Source organism: Manis pentadactyla, chromosome 10 (genome assembly GCF_030020395.1).
Source record: "Manis pentadactyla isolate mManPen7 chromosome 10, mManPen7.hap1, whole genome shotgun sequence".
NCBI classification, from domain to species: domain Eukaryota; kingdom Metazoa; phylum Chordata; class Mammalia; order Pholidota; family Manidae; genus Manis; species Manis pentadactyla.
This window is the reverse complement of record NC_080028.1, coordinates 15,562,550-15,585,217: the sequence shown is the minus strand read 5'-3', so window position 1 is coordinate 15,585,217 and position 22,668 is coordinate 15,562,550. Positions and strand designations below refer to the sequence as shown.

The window sequence follows — 22,668 nt, the reverse complement described above, 5'->3', positions numbered from 1 at the left end:
TCCATGTGAACACCTGGATGCAGCTATACCTGACTTTGAAGTCAAACAGTCCTGGATTTTAAGTTACATTACTCAATAAAGTCATTTTTGCTTAAAACAACTTGGACTGGGCTTCTCCTGATTGCAGTTGGAAAGAGTTCTAGCTTTGGGCATCTCAATCATATTCATCAAGAGCCATGGAAGATAAATGGGTGGGGGCAGGGGGGCATATTATGAAAAATACCAAGTGATGGAAAAAGGCATTTGGACTTCCATTTCCACTTCTAAGAACCAAAACCTGTAACTAAAAGTAGGAAAATACATGCCTGGGCCCAAAGGCATTTCATGAACTGGCTGGTCCAGTTACTGTCCTCTACCACATACCAGATGCTGCACATCTGTGGTCAGCATTGTTCCTTTAAAGAATAACAGAGATTCTTCCTCCTGGCAAGCCACACATTTTCATTAGCTGTGGTCAGAAGGGAAGCGGTGCTCCTTCAGAAGAGTTTCAGCCGACAGACTGCTCCGGGGCACATCTTTCAGGGAAGCTGATTCATCTTCTCTGCTGGCTGGCTGTGGGGGGTGCACACCTGTGTCCTAGGATGACTTCAGAGAGAGGGGAGACAAAAGACCATGTTGGGTTCCAGCTGACTCCACAGACACTTCCCCAGTGGAATGGACACAAGTGCAGCCATGCCTGGTGAGCAGACAGCAGTAGGTTGTTTACATCCAGCTCCTGGGACCCCCACTGGGGACTCTTCCTCTGAGTTCTGTCCCGACTGATGGCTTGGGTCATGGAGACTGACATCTGGGCTTGATTTGATCCCCCACTTACCCACCTCTCAGCCATCCACATGCTACAGTCTTCAACTATTGCAAAATGCAAGCTGCCCAAAGATGCTTTGATGGTGGAGCCCCAAACAGGGGTGGAGGTGTAGTCACACTGTATCCACATTTCACTTATAATTCTGCTATATGTACAGGGTGAGGGAGAGGAGTAAGAGATGGAAATAGAAAAATATAATGGATGTGATTGACTTGACCTTCTCTCCCACTCACAGGGCAGATGCTCTGTAGTGCCTATGAGAAGGTGCATGTAATCTGTACCCACCCCCAGTGCCCACCCACCTCTCTTTGCACAAACATAATGCCTTGCTAAGTATACTGTTAAAATAAGTCCAGCCAGCTGCTGTAACAAACAATACCAAATCTCAGAAGCATAGCCCAATAGAGGTGGATTGCTTGCCCACTGTCAAGGGTGAAGTGTTCCTGGAGGTGCTCCTTGGTGACTGTCCTCTAAGCAGTTATGCAAGGATCCAGCACCTTCCACCTGGGACACTGTCCCATCTAACACCCTGGAAGGGGATACAAGCTGATGCAGGTTGGGTTTCCCAGAAGCGTGCTCTGAGATGCAGAGTCAAGTGCAGAACATTTATTAGGTGTGCTCTTGGGATCAGCTCCTGCGGAATGGAGGCAAGGATGCAAAACTGGGCAGAGAGAGAGAGTGAGCTGCCATGCAGCCCATAAAAGGTCTCTTCCAGCCCAAGGGAGAATTCTGGAGCTGGGTGGCCTCTCAGAGTTGTCCTGAGTTGGAGCAAGACAGTCACGCTACTAAATCTCTGTGTTTATGAGTCACTGGATGCAGGTGAGGGCCATCTTGCAGCAGCACTCCCAGCAGCTGAGGAATTAAGGTTTTCACTGCTAAAGGGGAACCTGGGTGGAGCACTGGAGCATCCATCACAGGAGGACTAGAACAGGGTCAGCAAACTTGTGGTAAGTATCTTAGGTTTTGCAGACAGTATGGTCTCTGTCAGAACTACTTGTCTCCACTGTTGCAGCATGGAAGCAGCCAGAGGCAATGTGTAAACAAATAACTGTGGCTATGTTCCATTAAAACTTTATTTACAAAAACAAGCAGTGGGCCAGATTGGAGTTTTCCAGTTCCTGGACTGGAGGATGACAGAGTACTTAAGTCAACCATGGAAGTGACATAAATCACTCCTGTCCCTATTCTGTTGGCTACAACTCAGTCATATGGCCCCAACTTAACTTCACAAGGCTCAGAAATGGACTCTTTCTATGAGTTCCAGGAGAAGATAAATGGAATTTGTGAGTATCCAGCCAGACCCTGCCACAGTGTGAGTTTGTGTTGAAAGCCATTTTTCAAACATGATATACATTATCCCTTTCTACATGTCAATCACTAAATAAAGTAGCATACACTAATTGAAAGGAGAGTTGGGAGATTTTGCAAAAGCACCAGTCACTGCGGGTGAATTTTGCTCCATGCACTGACTTCAGAACCTAATACCCAAATGAACTGTGGCTCTTCACTGAGTGAAATGGTGAAGAGCTTGAGTGAAGAGTCAGACAGACTCGGGTTTACAGCTCAGCTCTGCCATACCAGCTCCAGGCAGTCAGTCTCATTTCCTTCCTGATCTTCAGTTTCTACTCATTGAAAATGAGATGCTATAGTGCCCACTCCATGTGGTTTTTGCAAGGATGAAAGTGCTACAATATACATAGAGCATTTAGCAGTTGGCACATAGGAAGCACCCACTACATGGCAAAGCTGATCAGTTCTTTATAAAGAGAAGGGGCATGTAACATAGGTGATCAAAGTCCACTAGGGTGACCTGATGCAAGTCCCCGTGTTTCCCAGGACCCTGATTACATCCTCTCCAAGCTGGTCCCCCACCCCACCCCAGCATGTGGGGTGGGATGAGTAAGCTTTCCTGTCACTCCTGTAATTAAAAGTAAATAGAAAATAATAGTAATACTTACCTGACAGGGTTGTTGGAAGGATAAAGTTTATGTCAATAAAAATGTGTTGAGGGTAGAAATACGCCAGGCAGTATAGTAGCTTCTGGGGAAACAAACATGAGTAAGATGTTGTATCCGATATCTCCTACCCCAAAGCTTAGTTATTTAAAACAACAGTTTAATTGCACACAGGTCTGTGGGTTGGCCAGGTGACTCTATGGCTGGTTTCACTTGGGCTTACTCACCCTGCTGCAGTTACCTGGTGGCTTGGCTGGGGATTGAGCTCAGCTGGGACGGCAGGGAAGGACGCATTCCATGACAACGGCACCAGCATGGAACAATCGTCTGCTTGCATCATGACTGTGGATGTCCCATTGGCCGCAGCAAGTCACATGGCCCAGCCCAGCATCAACATGGAATGGAATCACACAAGGGCACGGATACCAGGAAGAGGAATGCATATGGGGCCATTATTGTAACAATTTACCACAAATATCTTTTCTTTTCTTTTTAAATTTATTTTTATTAAGGTATGATTGATATACACTCTTATGAAAGTTTCACATGAAAAAACAATGTGGTTACTATATTTACCCATATTATCAAGTCCCCACCCATACCCCAATGCAGTCACTGTCCATCAGTGCAGCAAGTTGCCAGAGATCCACTATGTCCCTTCTCTGTGATACACTGTTCTCCCTGTGATCCCCCACACAATGTACCACAAATATCTTATATACCCTTAAGAAAGCTGCCATGAACTGTCCATCTTGTCCCCACTAGATTTATCAGTCTTCACAGCCTACCTTTCCCAGTATCTCCCAAGGAAGAACTGATAGGAGAACACTGGGTGAACTTGCACAAAATTGCCTAAGTCTGACTTTCCACTCAGAGCATCAGGCATCATTACATCCTTCTCACATGATTAGATCACTCCTATTTAGCTCCCATTGGCCAGCACCCAGTCACAAAGGGATACAATTGCAAAGGAGGCTGGGAAAGGTATTCTTCCTGCAAGACCCAGCAATGAGAAATGGCTCAGCTCACACAAAAACTCTCCCACTGATGTTACTTCTGCCTCACAGGGTTCTTCACACTCTGAGAAGCTCCTTTGTGCCTTGGCATGACTTGGCTGACAGTGTAACAACTGAGGGGAAACACTGGGATCTGTGGGGGCTGCACTGCTGGCCAGGCCTGGAATAGGATAGGTTTGGGAACATCTGGACATTATACCATGGTCCCAAAGTCCTGGACATGAGCCTCCCCAGTGGACACTGGGTGGTACAGCCCTGCAGAGTGTCCCTACTTACCATCTGAGAAGACAATATAGGTAAAGAATTGGCATTACTGTTTTTCTAGCAAGGTAGCATTTCTTGGGTTGTTCTGCCTCAACACCAGGAGTCAATTAAGACCTTCTCCTCCTGCCACACAAAGGACAAGGCTCCACTTCTTGGGCCCAGAGGGTGACCCATAGGTCTCCAGGAAGTGCCCCACAAGAGGTCTCCCTGCTCCTGTCCCACCTCTCTTGTCTCTCCTGGATCCCATAGTCCTCTCTGCTTAAGACTTCCCTGGTATAATACCTCTGCTCTGCTTTCTTCTAGTCGTGCCAACCCTCTTTGAAGAATGACCCAACTCCTTAATGGACTACCCAAGGCCAGCTCCATAATTTGCAAGACTCAGTATAAAATAAAAATCTGGGACTTCTGTTGAAAATGCAGGAGGAAAAGGGACATTAAAAGCATTAACATGTTAAGTTTTTCCTTTCTTCCACACTCTTTCTTGAAACTTTTCATAATACTTTTAAATTGCTTATTGTCATTCCAAGTAAAGAAAAATTATAAATTTTAAATTTTAGCATAAATTTTACCATTCATCTTTATATTGTGCAATGTCATATTTAAATGGAAATATAAGAGCACTTAATTCATATGCAGCATCACCAAAAGTGTACAGTTCTTATTTCATAACTCTTACATGCATCTGTATTTCATTTTTACCAGAACAGCAGAAATGCTGCCCAAAACTAACCCAATTGTTTTCGATTCTTAATACACACACATGCTACCAAGAATGATGAGTAAGAAAAGAACTGAAGGGAGAGGACCTTGGGTTGCCCTGCTTCTCTTTTCTTCTGTGCCCTTCACTCTCAGCCTAAGTAAGGCTACGATAGGGCTCTTGGGTTACTTGTATTTCTCAGAACACCATTGCCTTCTTTCTGTGTTCCAAGAAAGTTCTGTTTTAAATGGATGGCCTCCAGGGGTTGCCAGTGCCCCCACTTAGCCAACCACAGATGTAACACACTCACCTTGCACTCACTTTGAGTCTCACTGAGCTCCTACACATCATGAGTCTGATGGGATTTGTGCTCAGAGGGTATAACAAACACTGCATGTCAACTGGGGTGGGAAGGAACGACAGACACACACAGTAGGCAGATTTCTTCTGCTCACACCCATGCCCCACTGTCCAATCAAACTTCACTTACAGAACTGTGGTTCAAAGATCAAGTTTTTAAGAATTTCAAGATGGCCAATCAAAGCAGTAAGCCAAGTGCGGAGCCCTTTCTCCGGGACACAGGGCCCTGTGCACGCCCATCAAAATGAACCTGGAATTTTCACAGGCATCTCTGACTAAACGCATCCCAAAGTGATGTTTATTCTCCTTTTCTCCTCTTCTCCTCCCCATCTCAATAACTGGTTCCACTAGCCACCTGCTTGCTGAAGTCACACACCTAGAGGACACCTCTCTCCCCATCGCCACCACAGCCCCTGCCCTCCACTACATCCAATCTGCTGCCGAATCCTGTTGATTTTCACCTCCAAAATATTCCCCAAATCTGTTCACTTTTATTCATCTCTGCTACTCCTGGAGTGAGCCACCATTAGTACGTTTCTAGGCAATTGTAATAGCCTCTTAATTAGTCTTCCTGCTTCCATTTTCTGCCCCTTACAATCCATTCTTCACATAGTTTTCAGAGTGATCAACCTAAAATGCAAGGACTCCATTCAACCCCTGCAATTGAAACACCTTCATTAACCAGCTCCTTCTGACCCTTAACGATCTGAACTCAATTGTTACTTCCTCAGAGAGGCCCTTCCTGGGGCAAAGTAGGCCTGCCCTATACCTGCCCCATTTTTCTGTTTCAGACAGCCTATTCTTTTCTTTTCACACTTGCCACAACTTGAAACTATATGTTTGTGGGTGTTGCTTGAACTAGCTTGTAAACTCAAGAAAGACAATGACTCTATTCCATTTCACTGCATTATATACCCAACAACTAGCACAGTGCTTGGTCCTTCTTGGGTGCTGAAATGTTAAAGGAATGAATGAATGGACTCATGAGGCCAAGGAGAAGGACTCATGAGTGCCTAAGCTCACTCCTGGATCTCTGGCTTGGATGACAAGGAGCTAGTGGCAGCACACGGAAGGAGGCACAGTTCTAAGGGGAAAATGACTAATTTGGAAAGAGAATGAGCTGATGAAGGTGAAATTGCTTTATAAGCTATGGACATTATACATGTTCAATAAGAACAGAAATCAACTCTGCTGGTGTAGGCTGAGGTGACCGTATCATCAAACCTAGTGCACTGCAAGAGTGAATGGGACATTAAAAATAACTATGCTTGGATAATAGGCAAAAACCAGGACTAGCCAGCCAACAGGACATATGGTCACCTAGGGATAGATTACAAAGACATGAAGATAGGGTGTGTCATACTTCCCAAGAGCAAGAACAGGGGACCTCAGATCATTCTGGAACTGATAATAAGAGAGCTCTTAGAAAAAGAGGCAGTATTTTATGTCTCTTTCTCCCCCTCCTTCCATCCCTCCCTTCTTCCATCACTTTCCAGTTCCGAATTCCCAGAGAAAGGCTCTAATTGCCCCAGCTTTGGTCACATGCCAACCCCCTAATTCACTCTACTGAAACCAGGGGTAAGGAGATCCCCTCAAAGACCTGGCTTTAGGTACTACATGAAGCTGGACAGACTCTCTAGAAGAGATCAGCCACAAAATATAAATAACACTAAGTATTTCAACTCAGCTGGTAAGGTATGGTGAGGCATTAAATAAGTGGTAATATCAAATGTTTTTCATAAGCTCCAAGCAAGAAAAGATAGTCAGGGAAGACTGCCTGGAAGAGGTGATCCTTGAGAGACTGGCAGGCTTTGATTTGAGGCAGAGGAACTAGGAAAGTGTTTCAGAAGGCAGGATAAATGAAGTTAAATTGGTCACTCTCATTTGTCTTATTATATTCCCCCATTTAGCTATTGATTCCTTATTGTAAAGTCATTTTTTTGAGTAACAATCTGTTTGAGGATTTGAAACCTTGCTCCCTGTTATCCTTCTGCTCCATGTGGGTGGTCATCAGTGAGCACCTGGCCAAAACTGGCATCATCTACAGGGTCCAGAGTGTAGGACTGACTAACAAGTGAAGCTATTTCATAAGAAGCTGTCGAGACCATTTACAAAGATTTCTATAACAGAGTTTTTTCAATCATGCACTAGTGGGTCAAATTAGTGCTCTTCTCTTCCTCTCCTTCTTTATTCCTATCCTTCTACCCATTAATAGAGCCATCAATATGGAGCAGAAAAAAGCAAGGCTGATAAGCAATACTGACACATGGAGCAGACACGAATTTGCTGCATCAGCCTCAACGTGGACTCCTCTGATAGGCTGTGCTTGAAAATGCCTCAACAGTGACTGATCATGACGCTTGAACTGTCTAAGATATCAAATGACTGGACCTCTCTCCTATCTACCCATGAACAGATCAACCCAAATCTTCAGACATCCATGCCAGGCATTTGGGTTCACCAGACAGTGCAGGGTAAGCCAGTCCCTGATTAGAAAGCTACGCCGATCCCTAGGGTCCCAGCTACTAGGTCAAGATCCTAAGAGCTGGTAGACCCTGCCTCATACTTTGCCACCCATGAAAAACTGCAGTGTTTGGGTCAGTGCACAGGCCGTTGAACAAATGCCCCCTTGGCCCGTGAGCCACACCTCAATCATCTCACTGTGGGAGGTCAGTTTCCTTTTTCCCAAGAATCCAACATTGATTTTCGCAGTCCCTCTTTTCTCATTACATAATCCAGCTGTTTCCTGCAGCCGCCTGCTGGGATGAGAGCTCCGGGCTGGGAGACCTGGCTCCAAGACCAGCCTCCAGCATTCTGAGGCCATAGCTCGGTTACAAAGCTCTGTCTTCTTGGAGCTCCCTTTCTTCATCTACGAAATGGGAGAGCCTTTCTTTGCCTTTCCTGGAAGACTGTGGAGAGGATCAGGGGGCATGATCACCCCTTCCTCTTCTATAATCACCCAGTGGTGGTCATATGAGAAGCCACTGCTCCTGGATGCAGTGGGAGAATGAGGGGTGGGGTTGAGGGAGAGGCCGGGGCTGAAGCTCAGATGAAATGCTGACCCAGTGATACCTTCATTGTACTTGGCCCTTGGCCCACCCACAACTTTCCCAGCAATCTTGCTGCTGCCGCACCTTAAAACCACCCAGCAAGCAAAGGGGGAAACTGTTCTCCTCAGTACAGCCCTCAGGTCCTCCCTCTGAAACCAGAGCTTTGGGGAGGGCAGCAAGGAAGCAGTGACTCAGTGTTTAGTCTGTGGCATTTTGTGTGCATACGACGACTGAGAAGGGTCTAGCTAAGCTTCCAACACCACTCGAAGAAGTCTGTCTGGGAATGAAGCATATCTAAAGGGCAGTTGATCCCAGGACAGCCTAGGCTGAGGTAGATGTTGGTCCAAAGTGAAGGAGGACAGAAAGGTTTAAAAAGCTGCCAAGTGTGTAAGCTGGGGTCAACCGTGGGATAGGCTGGGGTCAACTGAGATGGCCATCCAGGCAGAGGCTTCTGCAGCCAAAACATGAAGCAGTTTGACAATCAGAGAGATTTCTCCCCAACAGACCCCTGGAAGGGAATGTAAACCACGAGCAGTCCCCTCAGGGCCCTGCATGACGGAAGCTGAGGAGGAATTGCTGCTAGCCCACCTCAGGCTTCTGGTCAGACCCCCCACTGTGAACCCTGGGAGCAACTGGGGTAGATGCCCCCACATCTCAGCCATTCCAGAAGTGGAAAATGCAACAGGAGAAACATCTGCTCCTCTTCACTGGAGTCAAATGGCCTTAGTGTATGCTTCTGCATTTCTTCCTCATGCCTCCTGCTTCAATCTCTCTTTCCTCCTGACTTTTATAAACATTAAATATGATGCCAGGACTTGTAAACCAAACCCTAGGGATATATGGGTAAGTTCAGTTGCTACCACGAAGGCCTGTCTGCTGGGGAAGACGTGTCTCTGAAGAAAGGCAGGGAAGGAACAGTAAGCAGAGAGCGTGTCTGAGGTGTGAAAGGAATCCACAGAATGGGAAACAAGCTAGACTCCCACCTTGGCTATGTCACCACCTCCTCAGCCCACGTGCTTAGGGAGGGCTAAAGGAGCTTTGATTTGTCCCTCCCTTACCCTGAAACCTCCTCAGCCCCAGGCCATGCCTTCCACCTGCACCTTATTTCATCCAAAGCTTTCTGCCAGGACTCAGCAAGTCATAAATAATAGTAAAATAAAGAATATCTAGTGGATGTTAAATAGTTCAATAAATCAGGCTAACTAGACATCTTCCTGCTCTAACTGAAGGAACCAGTCACAATAAAAGCAACTGTTCCCTGCTGACTTCTGGCCACTCAAGCCATGCATTTTGACTAATATTTAGGTCAAATTTGAGCACCTATGATTATTTTCTTCTAATGTTGTGAAATCTACCTGCACTCTCAGGTTTTGCCATTTATCTCCCAGCCTCTCATGTAAGGATGCTCATGCTCTATTACTGGAATGTCTTCTGAGGAATGTCCAGTTGATTCAGAAATTAAAATGTGAAAAGAGAGTGGTGATTTGAAAGTTTTTCCTCTAATCAGGAATAAGATAAGGATTCCCACTCTCATCACTTTTATTCTACATAGTACTGGAGGTCCTAGCCACAGCAATTAGACAAGATAAAGAGGTGAAAGGTATCCAAATTGGTAGGAAGAAGTTAAACTGACACTATATTTACAGATGACATGATATTATACATAGAAAACCCTAAAGAATCCACAAAAACTACTAGAATTAATAATTGGATTCAGCAAAGTTGCAAGATACAAAATAAATACACAGAAATCTGTTGTATTCCTGTATACTGACAACAAACTAGCAGAAAGAGAAATTAGGAAAACAATTCCATTTATAATTGCTTCAAAGAGAATAAAATACCTAGGAATAAACCTAACCAAGGAGGTGAAACCTGTACTCTGAAAATGTAAGACTCTCATGAGAGAAATTAAAGAAGAGACAAATAAATGAGAATCTATCCCATATTCATGGATAGGAAGAGTTAGTATTGTCAAAACGGCCATCCTGCCCAAAGCAGTTTGTGGATTCAATGCAATCCCTATCGAAATACCAACAGCATTTTCCCTTCAACTAGAAATAGTTCTAAAATTCATATGGAACCACAAAAGACCCCAAATAGCTAAAGCCATCCTGAGACAGAATAACTAATATGAGGATATTATACTCCCTGACTTCAAGCTATACTACAAAGCTACAATAATCAAAACAGTATGGTACCAGAACAAGAGCAGACCCATAGATCAGTGGAACAGAATAGAAAGCCCAGATATAAACCCATGCATATTTTGTCAATGAATATCTGATAAAGGAGCCATGAATATACAATGGGGAAAAGTCAGTCTTTTCAATAACTGGTGTTAAGAAAACTGGACAGCTACATGCAAGAGAATGAAACCTGAAATGGATCAAAGAGCTGAATGTAAGACATGAAACCATAAAACTCTTAGAAGAAAACATAAGCAAAAATTCCTTGAACGTAAGTGTGAGCAATTTTTTCCTAGACACATCTCCTCGGGCGGGGGAAATAAAATTAAAAATGAACAAAAGGGACTAGATTAAACTAAAAAGCTTCTCTACAGCAAAGGACACCATCAGCAGAACAAAAACTCAACCTACATTATGAGAGAATACATTCGTAATGATTCATCTGATAAGAGGTTAACATCCAAAAGATATAAAGAACTCATATGCCTCAACACCCAAAAAACCAAATAACCTGATTAAAACATGGGTGGAGCCCCTGAACAGTCATTTTCCAAAGAAGAAATACAGATGGGCAATGGGCACATAAAAAGATGCTCCACATCACTAAAGATCAGGGAAATGGAAACCAAAACCACAATAAGGTCTCACCTCACAAAATTAGAATGGCCCCCATCTAAAAAACAAGAACAAATGTTGATGAGGATGTACAGAAAAGGGAACCCTCCTACACTGTTGGTGGGAATGTAAATTGGTGCAGCCACTGTGGAAAGTAGTATAGAGGTACCTCAAAAAACTAAAAATAGAAATACCATTCAACAACCCAGTAATTCCACTTCTAGGAATTTACCTGAAGAAAACAAGATCCCTGATTTGAAAAGCTATATGTACCCCAATGTTTATTACCACATTATTTACAATAGCCAAGATACGGAAGTAACGTAAATGTCCATCGATGGATAAATGGATGAAGATGTGGTACACATATACAATGAAATAGTATTCAGCCATTAAGAAAAAGAAATACTGCCATTTGCAACAACATGAATGGATCTAGAGGGTGTTATACTCAGTAAAGTAAGCCAGGTGGAGAAAGACAAACACCATATGATTTCACTTACTTGTGGAATATAAAAACAAAGTAAAACAAAATGAACAAAACAGCAGTAGACTCATGGACACTGTGGAGTGACTAGTTATTACCAGGGGAGAGGGGTTGGGGTGGGTGGGGAGAGAATAAAGGAGCACAAAACTTCTCAATCATAATGTAAGTTGGCCACAGAGATAGTAGTACAGCATGGAGAATATATTCAATGATTCTGCAACATCTTTCTATGCTGACAGATAGTAACCACACTAGTGGGGGTGAGGATTTGATAATATGGTTAACTGTTGAACCACTGTACTGTATATTTGAAACCAATGTAAGATTGTATATCAATGATACTTCACTTAAAATATAAGAAAGAAAAAGAGAGTGGTGACTTGAACAAAAAGGTCCCCTGCTTACTGCTCTGGTTATAGGGGGATAAGTGCAGGAATAAAATAGTCTTTGCGTCACAGCAAAAGAAAAGATGGTTAATCCTTTTTCTTCCTAAAACATCATCTCATCACTGCCTGACTTTACAGTATATGTTTTGTATGTATCTTTTGGCTCCTCCACCAGAAGTTAAGCTCCATGAGGGCGGAGATTCTGACTTCTAGAGTTGGTCCTATCCTCAATGCTCAAGACAGTGTCTGGCACATAGTAGCCATTCAATGACTATTCCTTCAATGAATGGATGGTTGAATGAATCTCTGTAGTCAGATTGGATCATGAATGACAAGTGAAATGTCTCGCCATACATGGGCACTGACATGCATGCAAGCACACCCACACACAGGGAACAGTAAGGGTTTGTAATTGGGCATGATAATAATATTAATGCAGATAATAATGCTAAAAGTCATGCCTTTCTGTACAAGGATTGTGCTAAGCACTGTTTCCATCAATACTCACAATGTCTTGCCCTGTTTTAAAGATGACAGAACTTTCAGAGAGATTAAGTAACTTGTGAAGTGAAGACTCAGTTAAGAGCAGAGCCAGGACTTGAAGTCAGATCCATCTGCCTATAAAGTCCATGCTTATTAAACACAATACTTCCTCAAAATCATCATATCACTCAGGCATTCATTTTATTCAGCAAAACTCTGTTTTTATTTGACTTCTCATAGGTGCCTTATCTCCATTTCTAAATTAGAACTTCCCAGACTTAGAGACTATATCTTATTTCCTTATTATATGCCAACTCTTCATAGTTTCAATTGTTCACAAAGTTCTTGGTATCATGTTTGTTTCATGAATTAAGAAAAACAGTTCATAACCTAGGGTCTCAGTTGTAGAATCAAATAGTTTTGAGGAATATTTTATCTAGACTTATGAAGGTTTTGATAGATAAGCATGATATCTAGCATACAGAATATAACCCAAAAAATTCATTGAATAAACCTGTGGTGGTCTCCTAGTGACTGGCAGAGTATCTGGCATAGAGTGATTATTCAAAAACTGGTTACTAAATTGTATGCATAAATGATTTTTGCTGATCTAATAAAAATAGTTTCAATTTATTTAGCCAGATACTAAGTATTGTGCATTTGTTATCTCACTTAATCCTTCTATCAACTCTATACAGCAAGTTTTATTACCTGTATTTTACATATAATGAAACTGAAAGGTTAAGTAATTTGTCTAAGACTCCTGCAGATATAGGAAGCAGTGATAGGAATTAAAATGCATGATTCCAAAGGTTTAGCCACATTCTTGGTCCTGCCCTGTCAGCCCCTTTTGGAAGAGCCACTATATGCTGACATGATGGTCCTGGGAAACAAAGCCCCACAAGCCAGCTACCTGGAAAAAACATGGAAATGCCATGTGCCCTAAAGGTGGCCCTCAGTTTTCTGACCTCACCAGAGGACCACGGCCAAAATCCCCCATATTCTCCCTCCCTTGGAGTAACGACTTTGAGGCTTGGGTAGAAACACGAAAGAGTTGAGGGCTCATGCTCCACATTGGGGTTTCTAACATCCAAGTCCTTTGCTTTTGTTCCATAATTCAGGACTCTCAAAAATGTGAAATAGATATTGATTTGATTCCCATTTTATGGAGGAGTAAACTACGGCTTAGAGAGGTTGAGTTACTTGTCCAAGTTCACACAGCTGCTAAGTGGCAGAGCTCGGTTTCAAACTTGGCCGGCATCTCAAGTACTGAACCACCATGCCTGCTTTATTTACATTTTGCAGTGTCTAGAAACTACAAGTTAAGGCATCACTAGTGATATGAGCATGGTAATCATGGCAACCATGTAGTGGGTGCTTACCATTTGCAGGCATTGTTCCACGAGTGTATTTCTTGTCTGCTCTTCTGTCAGTGCTGTGGAGTGAACGCTAAAAGCCACATTTTACTGACAAGAAAACTGAGGTTAATGCAGACAAGTTAAGTGGGGGAGCTGGGGTTTAAACCCAGGCCTGGATAATTCCAACAGTTGGATACTTTCAACCCCTTCCTGGTCTCCATGTCCTTAACCATTAAACTTTCTGGTGTTCCGATTTTGACTTTGCTTTTGCCTTTGAGGTTCTACTCCTCTACACTGTATGTCTTATACTATATATTTCTTGGGAACTAGTCAGGAAGATTCTAGGGAAACACAAAGACTTGATGTTGATGCCTCTACCCTGTACCTTCTTCTGCACCTAGCAGAGGTAGCCCTAGTTTTCTGTCCTTTTCTACAAAAGCATCAGGTTCCACTTTAAAATAGTCATTGGAAGGGTGCTCCTGCTCCACTAGAGTACATTTGATTAGAAAAAGTATGAAATGGGGCATAATCTCACAAATGAGCAGAATGGTTTCATCAAGTAGAATCTGTTTGAAATTGTCCCTTTGATCACCCACTGAGCAAAAGAAAGAGAAGTAAACATATATGCAGAGTAAGAAGTGCAGGTGCAAAGTAGATGCTCTTTAGCACGCAGGTTTAGACCCTTTCAAAGTACATCATAAAACCTATAAAACCCTGCTGGAAAATAAATAATTCAAAGAGATGACTCTAGGTGTTTTCCAGAAATAAGCATGTTATGTTGTTATCATTAGAATCAACATTGTCAGAACAGGTCTTACACTTTACTTGAGCTGGCAAATGCTCTTAAGCATAATTTTAGCAAACAAGGAATGATAATAATAACACCTAACGTCTGATGATGTACAATACTTTTTCAAGTATATTGTATTGTTTTGTCCTTACCACAACCCATCAAGAGCTACAGGATTTCCATGGAGATAAAGGAAGACCAAGGTCCAGATTTTAGGTTTCCTCATTTCAAATCCATTGCTTTTTCTATAACTCTTAGTTGTGATAATAATAATATAGGAATTTAAGAGAATGGCCTGGAAAAGTAAATGTACTTCCCCAATTCACAATTCTGCCTGAGCCTAGCCGGATGTATTGGCTTCTTATGTATTATAAGGACTGATGAAAAATTAGTTAAAAGATGCAGTTCCTCCCTTCTGGATGATTACATTTAAGCAAGATAATAATGCTGCCCGTCCAAAGAGTATGCATTCATTCATTCATGAAATACAAGGACACAAAAGTTTGCTATCGCAAAAGGAGCTTCTGTGCAAATTGTAGAAAGGTGTCTCACCCCCTGAGCTGATGTGACCCCAGAAGAAAAGAGAGCTTGACCAACACTGCACTGGCTGGATTTTAGCTCCCATTTGTCACCCACACCAGACGTCTTTGTCCAGTGCACAAATTGTACAACCAGAGGCAAAGACTCACACCCTACAGGAGGAGAAGACATATGAAAATGGGTCATTACAGTAATGTGATAAATATCATCAAAAGAGATTTGAAAAAGGTATTACAAGAGCATAAGCTAGGAGTTTTGTTCAAAATTTTACTTTCAGTGTTGAGATTTGAGGAGCCCAGCTAATGATATCCTTTTTCCCTGCCTCTGAACCACTGAGAGATTAAAATTTAGAATAAGCTGATATTAGAGAATGTGACTTAGGTCTATAGACAAGTAGACTTCTTAATTCTAAGCCCCAGAATCAGACCAATTTAGCCACCTAGTCAGTTTGCAGTTTTGTATTTTCACCGGGCCCACATTGAGCCTGATCATGCCATACTCAGCTTTTGGAGAAGCCAAGCAGCATGTGTTTCCTGCAAAGCAGATTACATGCCAGAGAAAGAGGGTTACTAAGACAACCCTTCCCAGTTTCTTATCCCAGCCTCACAAGTCAAAAATCTGAAGGGCCAGGAGCTATAGCAATCTTCTTCCACATGGAAAGAAACATCAGTATGGGGAAGAATTCCCGCCCTACCTCACTCCCCATTTAGCAAACTTGATGACATCATCCACTTCTATGCCCAGCACTAGACCACAAGCAGGGACCATATCTGGTCCACTTTCCATTTTCTCCCCAACAACCATTACAGGAGAAAAACCAGGACATAAAGTGTCTTGTGTGTCAATCAAATGAATACCGGAACATAAACAAAGTTAAACAAGGATGAGTCAGGGACTAGCTGAGGAATGTCTGGGCTAACATGACAGTAGTTGAGACCTTACAGATATGACTCCTCCAAACTTCCCGGTCAAATGCCCCTGGAGATACACCCAAAAGCAAAAACATCTTCAACAGACTGAGCAAAAGATAAGCAACACCTGTAAATTACATAATTTCTGGAATCCCACCATCTGCTTTACGAAGGGGATGCCATTGTAAAGTGCATCCTAGAGGCTGTCTCAGATGCTCTACACTGAACCAGAACAGCAGGACCATCAAAACGCAGAGGCCAACGTTCTGGCGCACTCACACTGCCTCTCCCTGTGGGACCAGGATCCAAGAAAGAGGTGCCCCTGCTCCAGCTACACGGCAACTGTCTTCTGAGCCAGTCAGAGCCCTTACCCTCTTCTCACTCACATAAGCTCCTCCATCTATAGATCTTTCTGGAAAGCACTATTTCCAGCATAGAATAAGGCACCATCTTAAGGTAGTTGGCTGCATTGCAAATAAAAGGAAACAGAACTGTGGGAAGACTGTAAGTAAGAGGGAAGGGCAAGGTGGGAGGGGTAATTTCTCACGGCCTTCACTCTTCAAAGACCCACTACAAAGAGCCTCTGACTCCAAGAGCCCATCAGCAGTGGGAACAGGAGATGACCAGCCTTGCTCAGGCATATTCACACACAAACGGCAGACTTAAGGTTTAGGTTTACATCCCAAAGGAGATGCCACCTGATATCCAGGTGGATAGTAGTGACACTAAAGATATTTATTTCTCCAGACCTCTCTACTGGCAAACTTCAGGCTAGACTAGACTTCTCTCCACTGAAAGATAAGCAAATAGCAAGAAACACAGCACATCTATGGAAAGAGTCTGTTGCTTAAAGGATAGGAGCAATCCTTTGAAATCTAAAAATAAAAACAACATTGATAATAATTTTCTGCAAGAAATATCAAGTGTTTAGAAAACATCTATCTGCTTGGCATCCTTATAGTCACAATAGAACATAAGGAGTAAATGAACTGAGATGAAGACAAAGATGGAAATTAAGATACTTACTCATTATTCACTCATCAGATATTCATTCAGTACCTGCTAGGCTGGGCCCTGTCTTGGGCAGGATACAGTAGTGAAACAAAGCAAGTTAAGTTGCCTGTCTCTGTGGAGCTTACATTCTAGCAGGAGACAGACAATAAACAAGCAGAATTAATAATTAAGTTATTTACTAAATGAAATGGTGATACAGGCTAAAAAAGAAAGAAAGCGTCACCCTAAATGCTGCATTGGAACTAGACTGTAGGGGTCAAGGATACAAGCAGGGAACCAGTTTAGGGGGCTATGGCACTAATCCATTCAGAGAAGACAGCAGCTCAGACCTTAGTGGAAGCAGTGGAGATAGGGAGAATCGACATCATCTGCACATATCTTGAAGGGAGGGTCAGTAGGATTGTATGGGGGTGTAAGACAGGACTCAAAGATGATTACATGGTTTTTGGCCCGAACAACCAGAATGATCAAATTGCTATCAATTGACTAAGTTTGAGAAGACTTAGAGGGAGCAGCTTAGAAAACAAATATTTAGCTCAGTTTCGACATGTTGAGTTTGAGAAATCCATCAAACATACACATGGAAATGTTGAGTAGGCAGTTAGATATTTGAGTGCACAGTTCCTACAAGAAGTCAGGGTGGACATCTGAATGTCAGGGCTTCAGCATGTGAGTGGCATTTAAATCCATGAGCCCAGATGGAATGATCAAGGAAAGGAGTGTAGCTGAGAAGAAGTCCAAGTCCAATTCTTAGGGCTCTCCAACAATAACAGAGGAAAAACCAGCAAGAAACAGAACCACACTAGTTCCAGAGGAGTGACGGAACAGATGGGAGTGGGCCGAAGAGAGAGAAGCAGCAGAGAAGGTAGAGACAATACAACTCTTCAAAGGAGCTTTGCTACAAAGGGATGCAAAGATTAGAAATGTTTGGGGACAGAAAGGTCACAGGAAGGTCACTTGCTGCTACAATGAAAGGGATAACAGCACGTGTATGTTTGTGGGTTAGATCTCACAAAGAACAAAGATTGATAATGTAGAGGAGAGTCACTGAAGATGCCCTCGAGTGGCTGGCTTTAGACTGAAGCCCAATTAGAACATTTAGTGTAAGATGAAGGCAGGCAAGTGTAGGCATGGGTCTTGGTTGAAATGCATGCATGAGAGGGTAGAAATACCATAAAATAAGGATTTTGTGTGAACATGGGCAGTAGCTAAATATATTAAGGTGCTTATGTATAACAATTATACAGATTTTAATTGGAAGCCTAAAGCTACAATGAAAAACTAAGATTTACATTAACTAAAAATATATAATAATAGTAGTAATAAGAATAAGACGCTGTATTGATAACTCCAATTTAAAGTTTAAAAAACTAGGAAGTGAATGGTGAGGGGAGGCAGAGGATGAAAAGGTAAATGAAAATTGTTATGTATTGAGGGATTTTAAGTCATTAGCCCTCAACGCTGGCAATTAGAGAAATATCTATCTCAAGACATATTTTATAATCTCAAAGACAAAACCTATAACAGAATATAAAGCAGAATTCTTAGCTCCCTAATCACTACTGAAGATTGCTAATAAACAAAATCACCTATATCACCTGGAAATAAGTGAGGGTGGAGGAAATAGGAGTACTTCACAGTCAGAAAGCATAAAGAAAATGACACTAATGTCAATAGCATCAGTTATACAAATAACCTAATGTGTTAATTAACCCTATTAAAAGACAAGGACTTTTAAGTTACCCACAAGAGAAAAGAAAAATATTTAATCATATGCTGCTTGTAAGAGACTCACCTAGAAGAAAATGGCCCAAAATTGTTAAAAACAAAACAGTGGATGAGCATATTGTAGACCAACTGACTTGTAGTGCCTCAGCAAGGGCGGGCAGTCCATTCATGAAAATTCATTTTGAAGCCACAGCATCTAATGCAGGGAAGATCCTAATGATAGCCAGGAAAATCAGACTACCACGGTCATTATGAATCTTTCCATCTCTCTCTCCTGCCTCCTTGCTTTGATTCCCCCTGCTGTGCCTCTTATCTTTACCCAGAGGCCTCACCTGCCTGCCACTGTTGTGCAGGTAAGGTTACAGTTGAAGCTCCCTGACTCAGCACCAGTCCTTTCTTATACAACAAACCCATGTCCCAGCAGTGTTCTCTCTCTGCCACAAAAGATCAGTGAAGTTGTGGAAGTTGTCCGGCCCTTGTGCTTCTCCACAAACCAGCCTGCTAAATACATTGCTCAACCCAGAACCTGTGTCCTCAGATACACAGGCAGACGTGAACAGAGAAAGCACGGGTGCTGAAAACCAGACCAGATAATGCAGAAAGCCAAGCAAAGGTGTACTGTACGTGGGATAAAAGGGCCATTTAAAAGGAAACAAGGCCAGCGCCACTACACTGAGGTCTCTAAGTTTTAGGGACCCGGTGACAGAGCATGAGTATCCGTGAAGTGAAAACTGCCGCTGAATTACTTTCATCTCTCCCATTCTATTTGTATTGTGACAGCCTCCCAGCTAGTCTCCATGCCTCCCCTCCTGACCCTCTCTAACCCCCTCTCACTAGTGAAGCCAGGACAAGAGTTTTAAGTGTACTCCGACCTGTTAAGAACCTTAACTAGTGTCCATCCCCTCAGTATACAAAGCCAAACGCCTGAGCCTGGATGACCTCTGTGGTTCCCCCCCACCCCCTCCCGGTCTCATATCCCCCTCCCCCTGCACCTAACCTCCCCTGCAAACTACAGGTGCTTCCCAGGACCCACTACCTGGTTTTCCCCTCTATGCCAATGTGTATGCTGCTCTCTCTGCCTGCAGTGGACGTCCCAGCCCTCATTTGTCTAGAAAATTCACATTCATCCTTCACAGCTTATCAGGGACATCTTCTCCTCTAGAAATATTACCGAATGCACTCTCAAACTGGGTTAGGGACCTTCTTTCCTGCACACCCTCCATCATTAGCAATCATTAGCAATCGCCATCCTGTTATTCAGCTGCAAATGAACAAAGTTGTCTGTCATCTTCACTGAGCATTGAGTGTCCATGTGATCGTGGCAGGGCTAAACCTACATAGTTGCCATTTGGATGCTCAGCACCCAGCACAGTGCCTGGCACCCTCCGGGTCTTCAGAAATGTCTTAGAGTGAACGAATGAATGGATAAGTGGATGAATGAAACACTTGGAAGAGGCATGGGTGAAGAGCTAGCAAAGGCCTTCAGCAGGAGGAGAGAAATGGAGTAAGACCCCACTGGAGAAAAGGGGCGAGTCAGTAACTGAAGCCCTAGCATTCTCTGAGTCTTCTGTTGAAGACTCTTCTGTTGAAGACTCAGAGGGAAAAGGTCGCTCCATGGCTGCAGGAAATCTTCCAGGATGAGGGACACAGACCCTCAAAGGGACAGAGCCAACCAGCACAGACAGCACGTGAGGCAAGTTTAAGATCAGGACACCATAAAAATCTAGGAAGTCTGGTCACTTGTCCCTGTAACTCACATGGGACAGGCCAAAGCTGCCCCAGAATGAAGCCCCATAAGTTCAAAGGGCTCCTCTGGAGAAGCAGAGGCTAAGTAGCTAAGCAGCCTATTTCACTTTTCACTTTTCCTTTTGGAGACATGCACACTTGAAGGGAAGCAGACACCCGCATGCACCCACTGGGTGAAGAAAGAAAGCTTCTGTCACCTTGTGGCCACCCTCACTGTCATCGAGCATCATAACGTTGGGGCATCTGCTGAGGGCTGGCCACAGGAACACCTGCGCTCCTTCCTCAGGACAGGAAGACGCCCCCATTCCCATTCCCTACATTCCCCAGAGAGCCCTGCTCCACCCCTTCCCTTCCTCCTCCTCTTTCCCCCATCCCTTCCCCTCCCTGCATGTGCACACGCACAAACACACACACACACACACACACACACACACACACACACACACACACACACACGCACGGTCCAGCCCCACTCCTTCCCGACACACAAGCAGCTGCATTCTCATAATTGGAATGATATGAGGTCTATTTATTTTGGGTTAAGAAGAAAATGTTTATAATTCACAAAGTCAATGAATAGTTTCCTAGCAACTTCTTGTGTAACTATTGTGAAATAATATATTCCCATTCTCTATCACCCTCTCCCTCTCTCTCTCTCACATCTTCCCCCTGACTACCAAGGATTCTTTTTCTGTTTTAACTAACAGAACACACTGAGGGTTTGACAAAGCTGGGAATCTCTCCTTAGGAAAAAAAACATGTAAATGCAAACGTGTTTCACTCAGAATTCTGTAGATACAATTCAAGGATCATAAGACCCCTGAAACCTACCCATGGAACCCAGTTAATAACCCTGCCCTACACACAGGTGACATACCACTAGTTTGATATCTCTCTCATCCAGGCAAAGAAAAAAAAAATGGCTGTGGGTGGTTATCCTGCAAGAATGTGATGAACTCAGCTCACTTCAAACTGTCCCCTCCACCCCTTCCCAGCATTACACATTCTAATTCCTAAACATCAGCGCTCCTGCCCAGCAGGATCTGATGTGCCTGCCTCTGCCTATATTCCCCCAGCTGACCAGCACTGGGGAAAGAGAACACGCTTCCCAACAACCTGAGAAAAATACCGTTAAGATCAGGCACCTCTGAAGCCTTCCGCCCAGTGGAAATTGCACTGCTGGCCCCCTCACCAGGCTCATTCCACAGGCTCCGCCCCCACTGGGCGCTGACCTTGTGTGAATGACGGAGAGTCACAGCCAAGCACAAATGCTGGACTGCCCTGCTCTCCCTCAGCCCTTAATGCAGCCCGAGGTTGACTTCACCGCTTCACGAGGCCCAGAGGCCTCATAAACGTCAGCTGGACCAGGGATAGCCTTAGGGCCTCGATCACTTCAAAGCCATCAAGTTGGAACATCTCCTTGATCGAGTCCTTTATAAAATGAGAAACATATGGAATAAAGGAAGATCTTCACAGTGATTGTTTAGTGTTTATTACATGCCAGGTGCTGGGTTAGATACTTACCCTGCTTATCTTTCTTTAATCCTCATAATCAACCTTCTATGGCATCACTTCAAGGAGTCGGTATGGTGTGGGGGCCCAACAGGCAGCCTCTAGGGACAGAGTAACCTGGCTGGAAGCCCGTCTCTGTCACATACCAGCTGTGTGACTTTGGACAAGTTGTTTCGCCTCTCTGTGCCTCAGCTTCTTCATCTGTGAGAGGAGAACAAGAGGGTTTAAAAACATCTGTTTTGGGTCGTCATGAGAGCTGAATGAGCCAGTATATGTAAGGCATTTGGAATAACCTCTGGCAATAGTTAAATGCTCAGGAAACACAGGCCGCTTCCTAGTTCGCAGATTAGGAAATGAAGGCCCAGAAAGGGAAAGTGATTCTCTCGAGGTCACACCCCTAACCTGCATCTCTAGCAGGTGATCCGAAGGACTGGGATCATAACCAGTCTGTGATGCTTCCCATCTTGCTTGAGGGTCAAACCCTTTGACATGCTTGCCTTTTAAAGTCAGTCTTGATGACACAGCAACATTCCCGTGATACTCCCGCCAGAAATGCAAACCTGCATCTTATTATCAGGAAACATCAGATGAACCCAAACTGAAGGCCATTCTAAAAAAAATAATAACTGGCCGGTAGTCTTGATGTGATGGTCCTGAAAGCCAGAGCCGGAGGCTGTCCGGACTGCAGGAAACTAAGGAGGCGTAACAATTACACTTAACACGTGACCCAGGACTGGATTCTGAATTAGAAAATGGGTTTTT

The 22,668-nt window shown here is 43.5% G+C and overlaps 1 long non-coding RNA gene across 1 annotated transcript; it reads right to left on the bottom strand.

Moving 5' to 3' along the window:
* Nucleotides 1-2,767: 2,767 nt before the first annotated feature.
* On the bottom strand, nucleotides 2,768-22,093 carry LOC118915581 (uncharacterized). Its single transcript, XR_008999511.1, has 3 exons — nucleotides 21,919-22,093; nucleotides 2,988-3,102; nucleotides 2,768-2,845 (listed from the first exon to the last, which is right to left on the bottom strand). It is a non-coding gene; the product is annotated as an uncharacterized LOC118915581 (long non-coding RNA).
* Nucleotides 22,094-22,668: the final 575 nt, after the last annotated feature.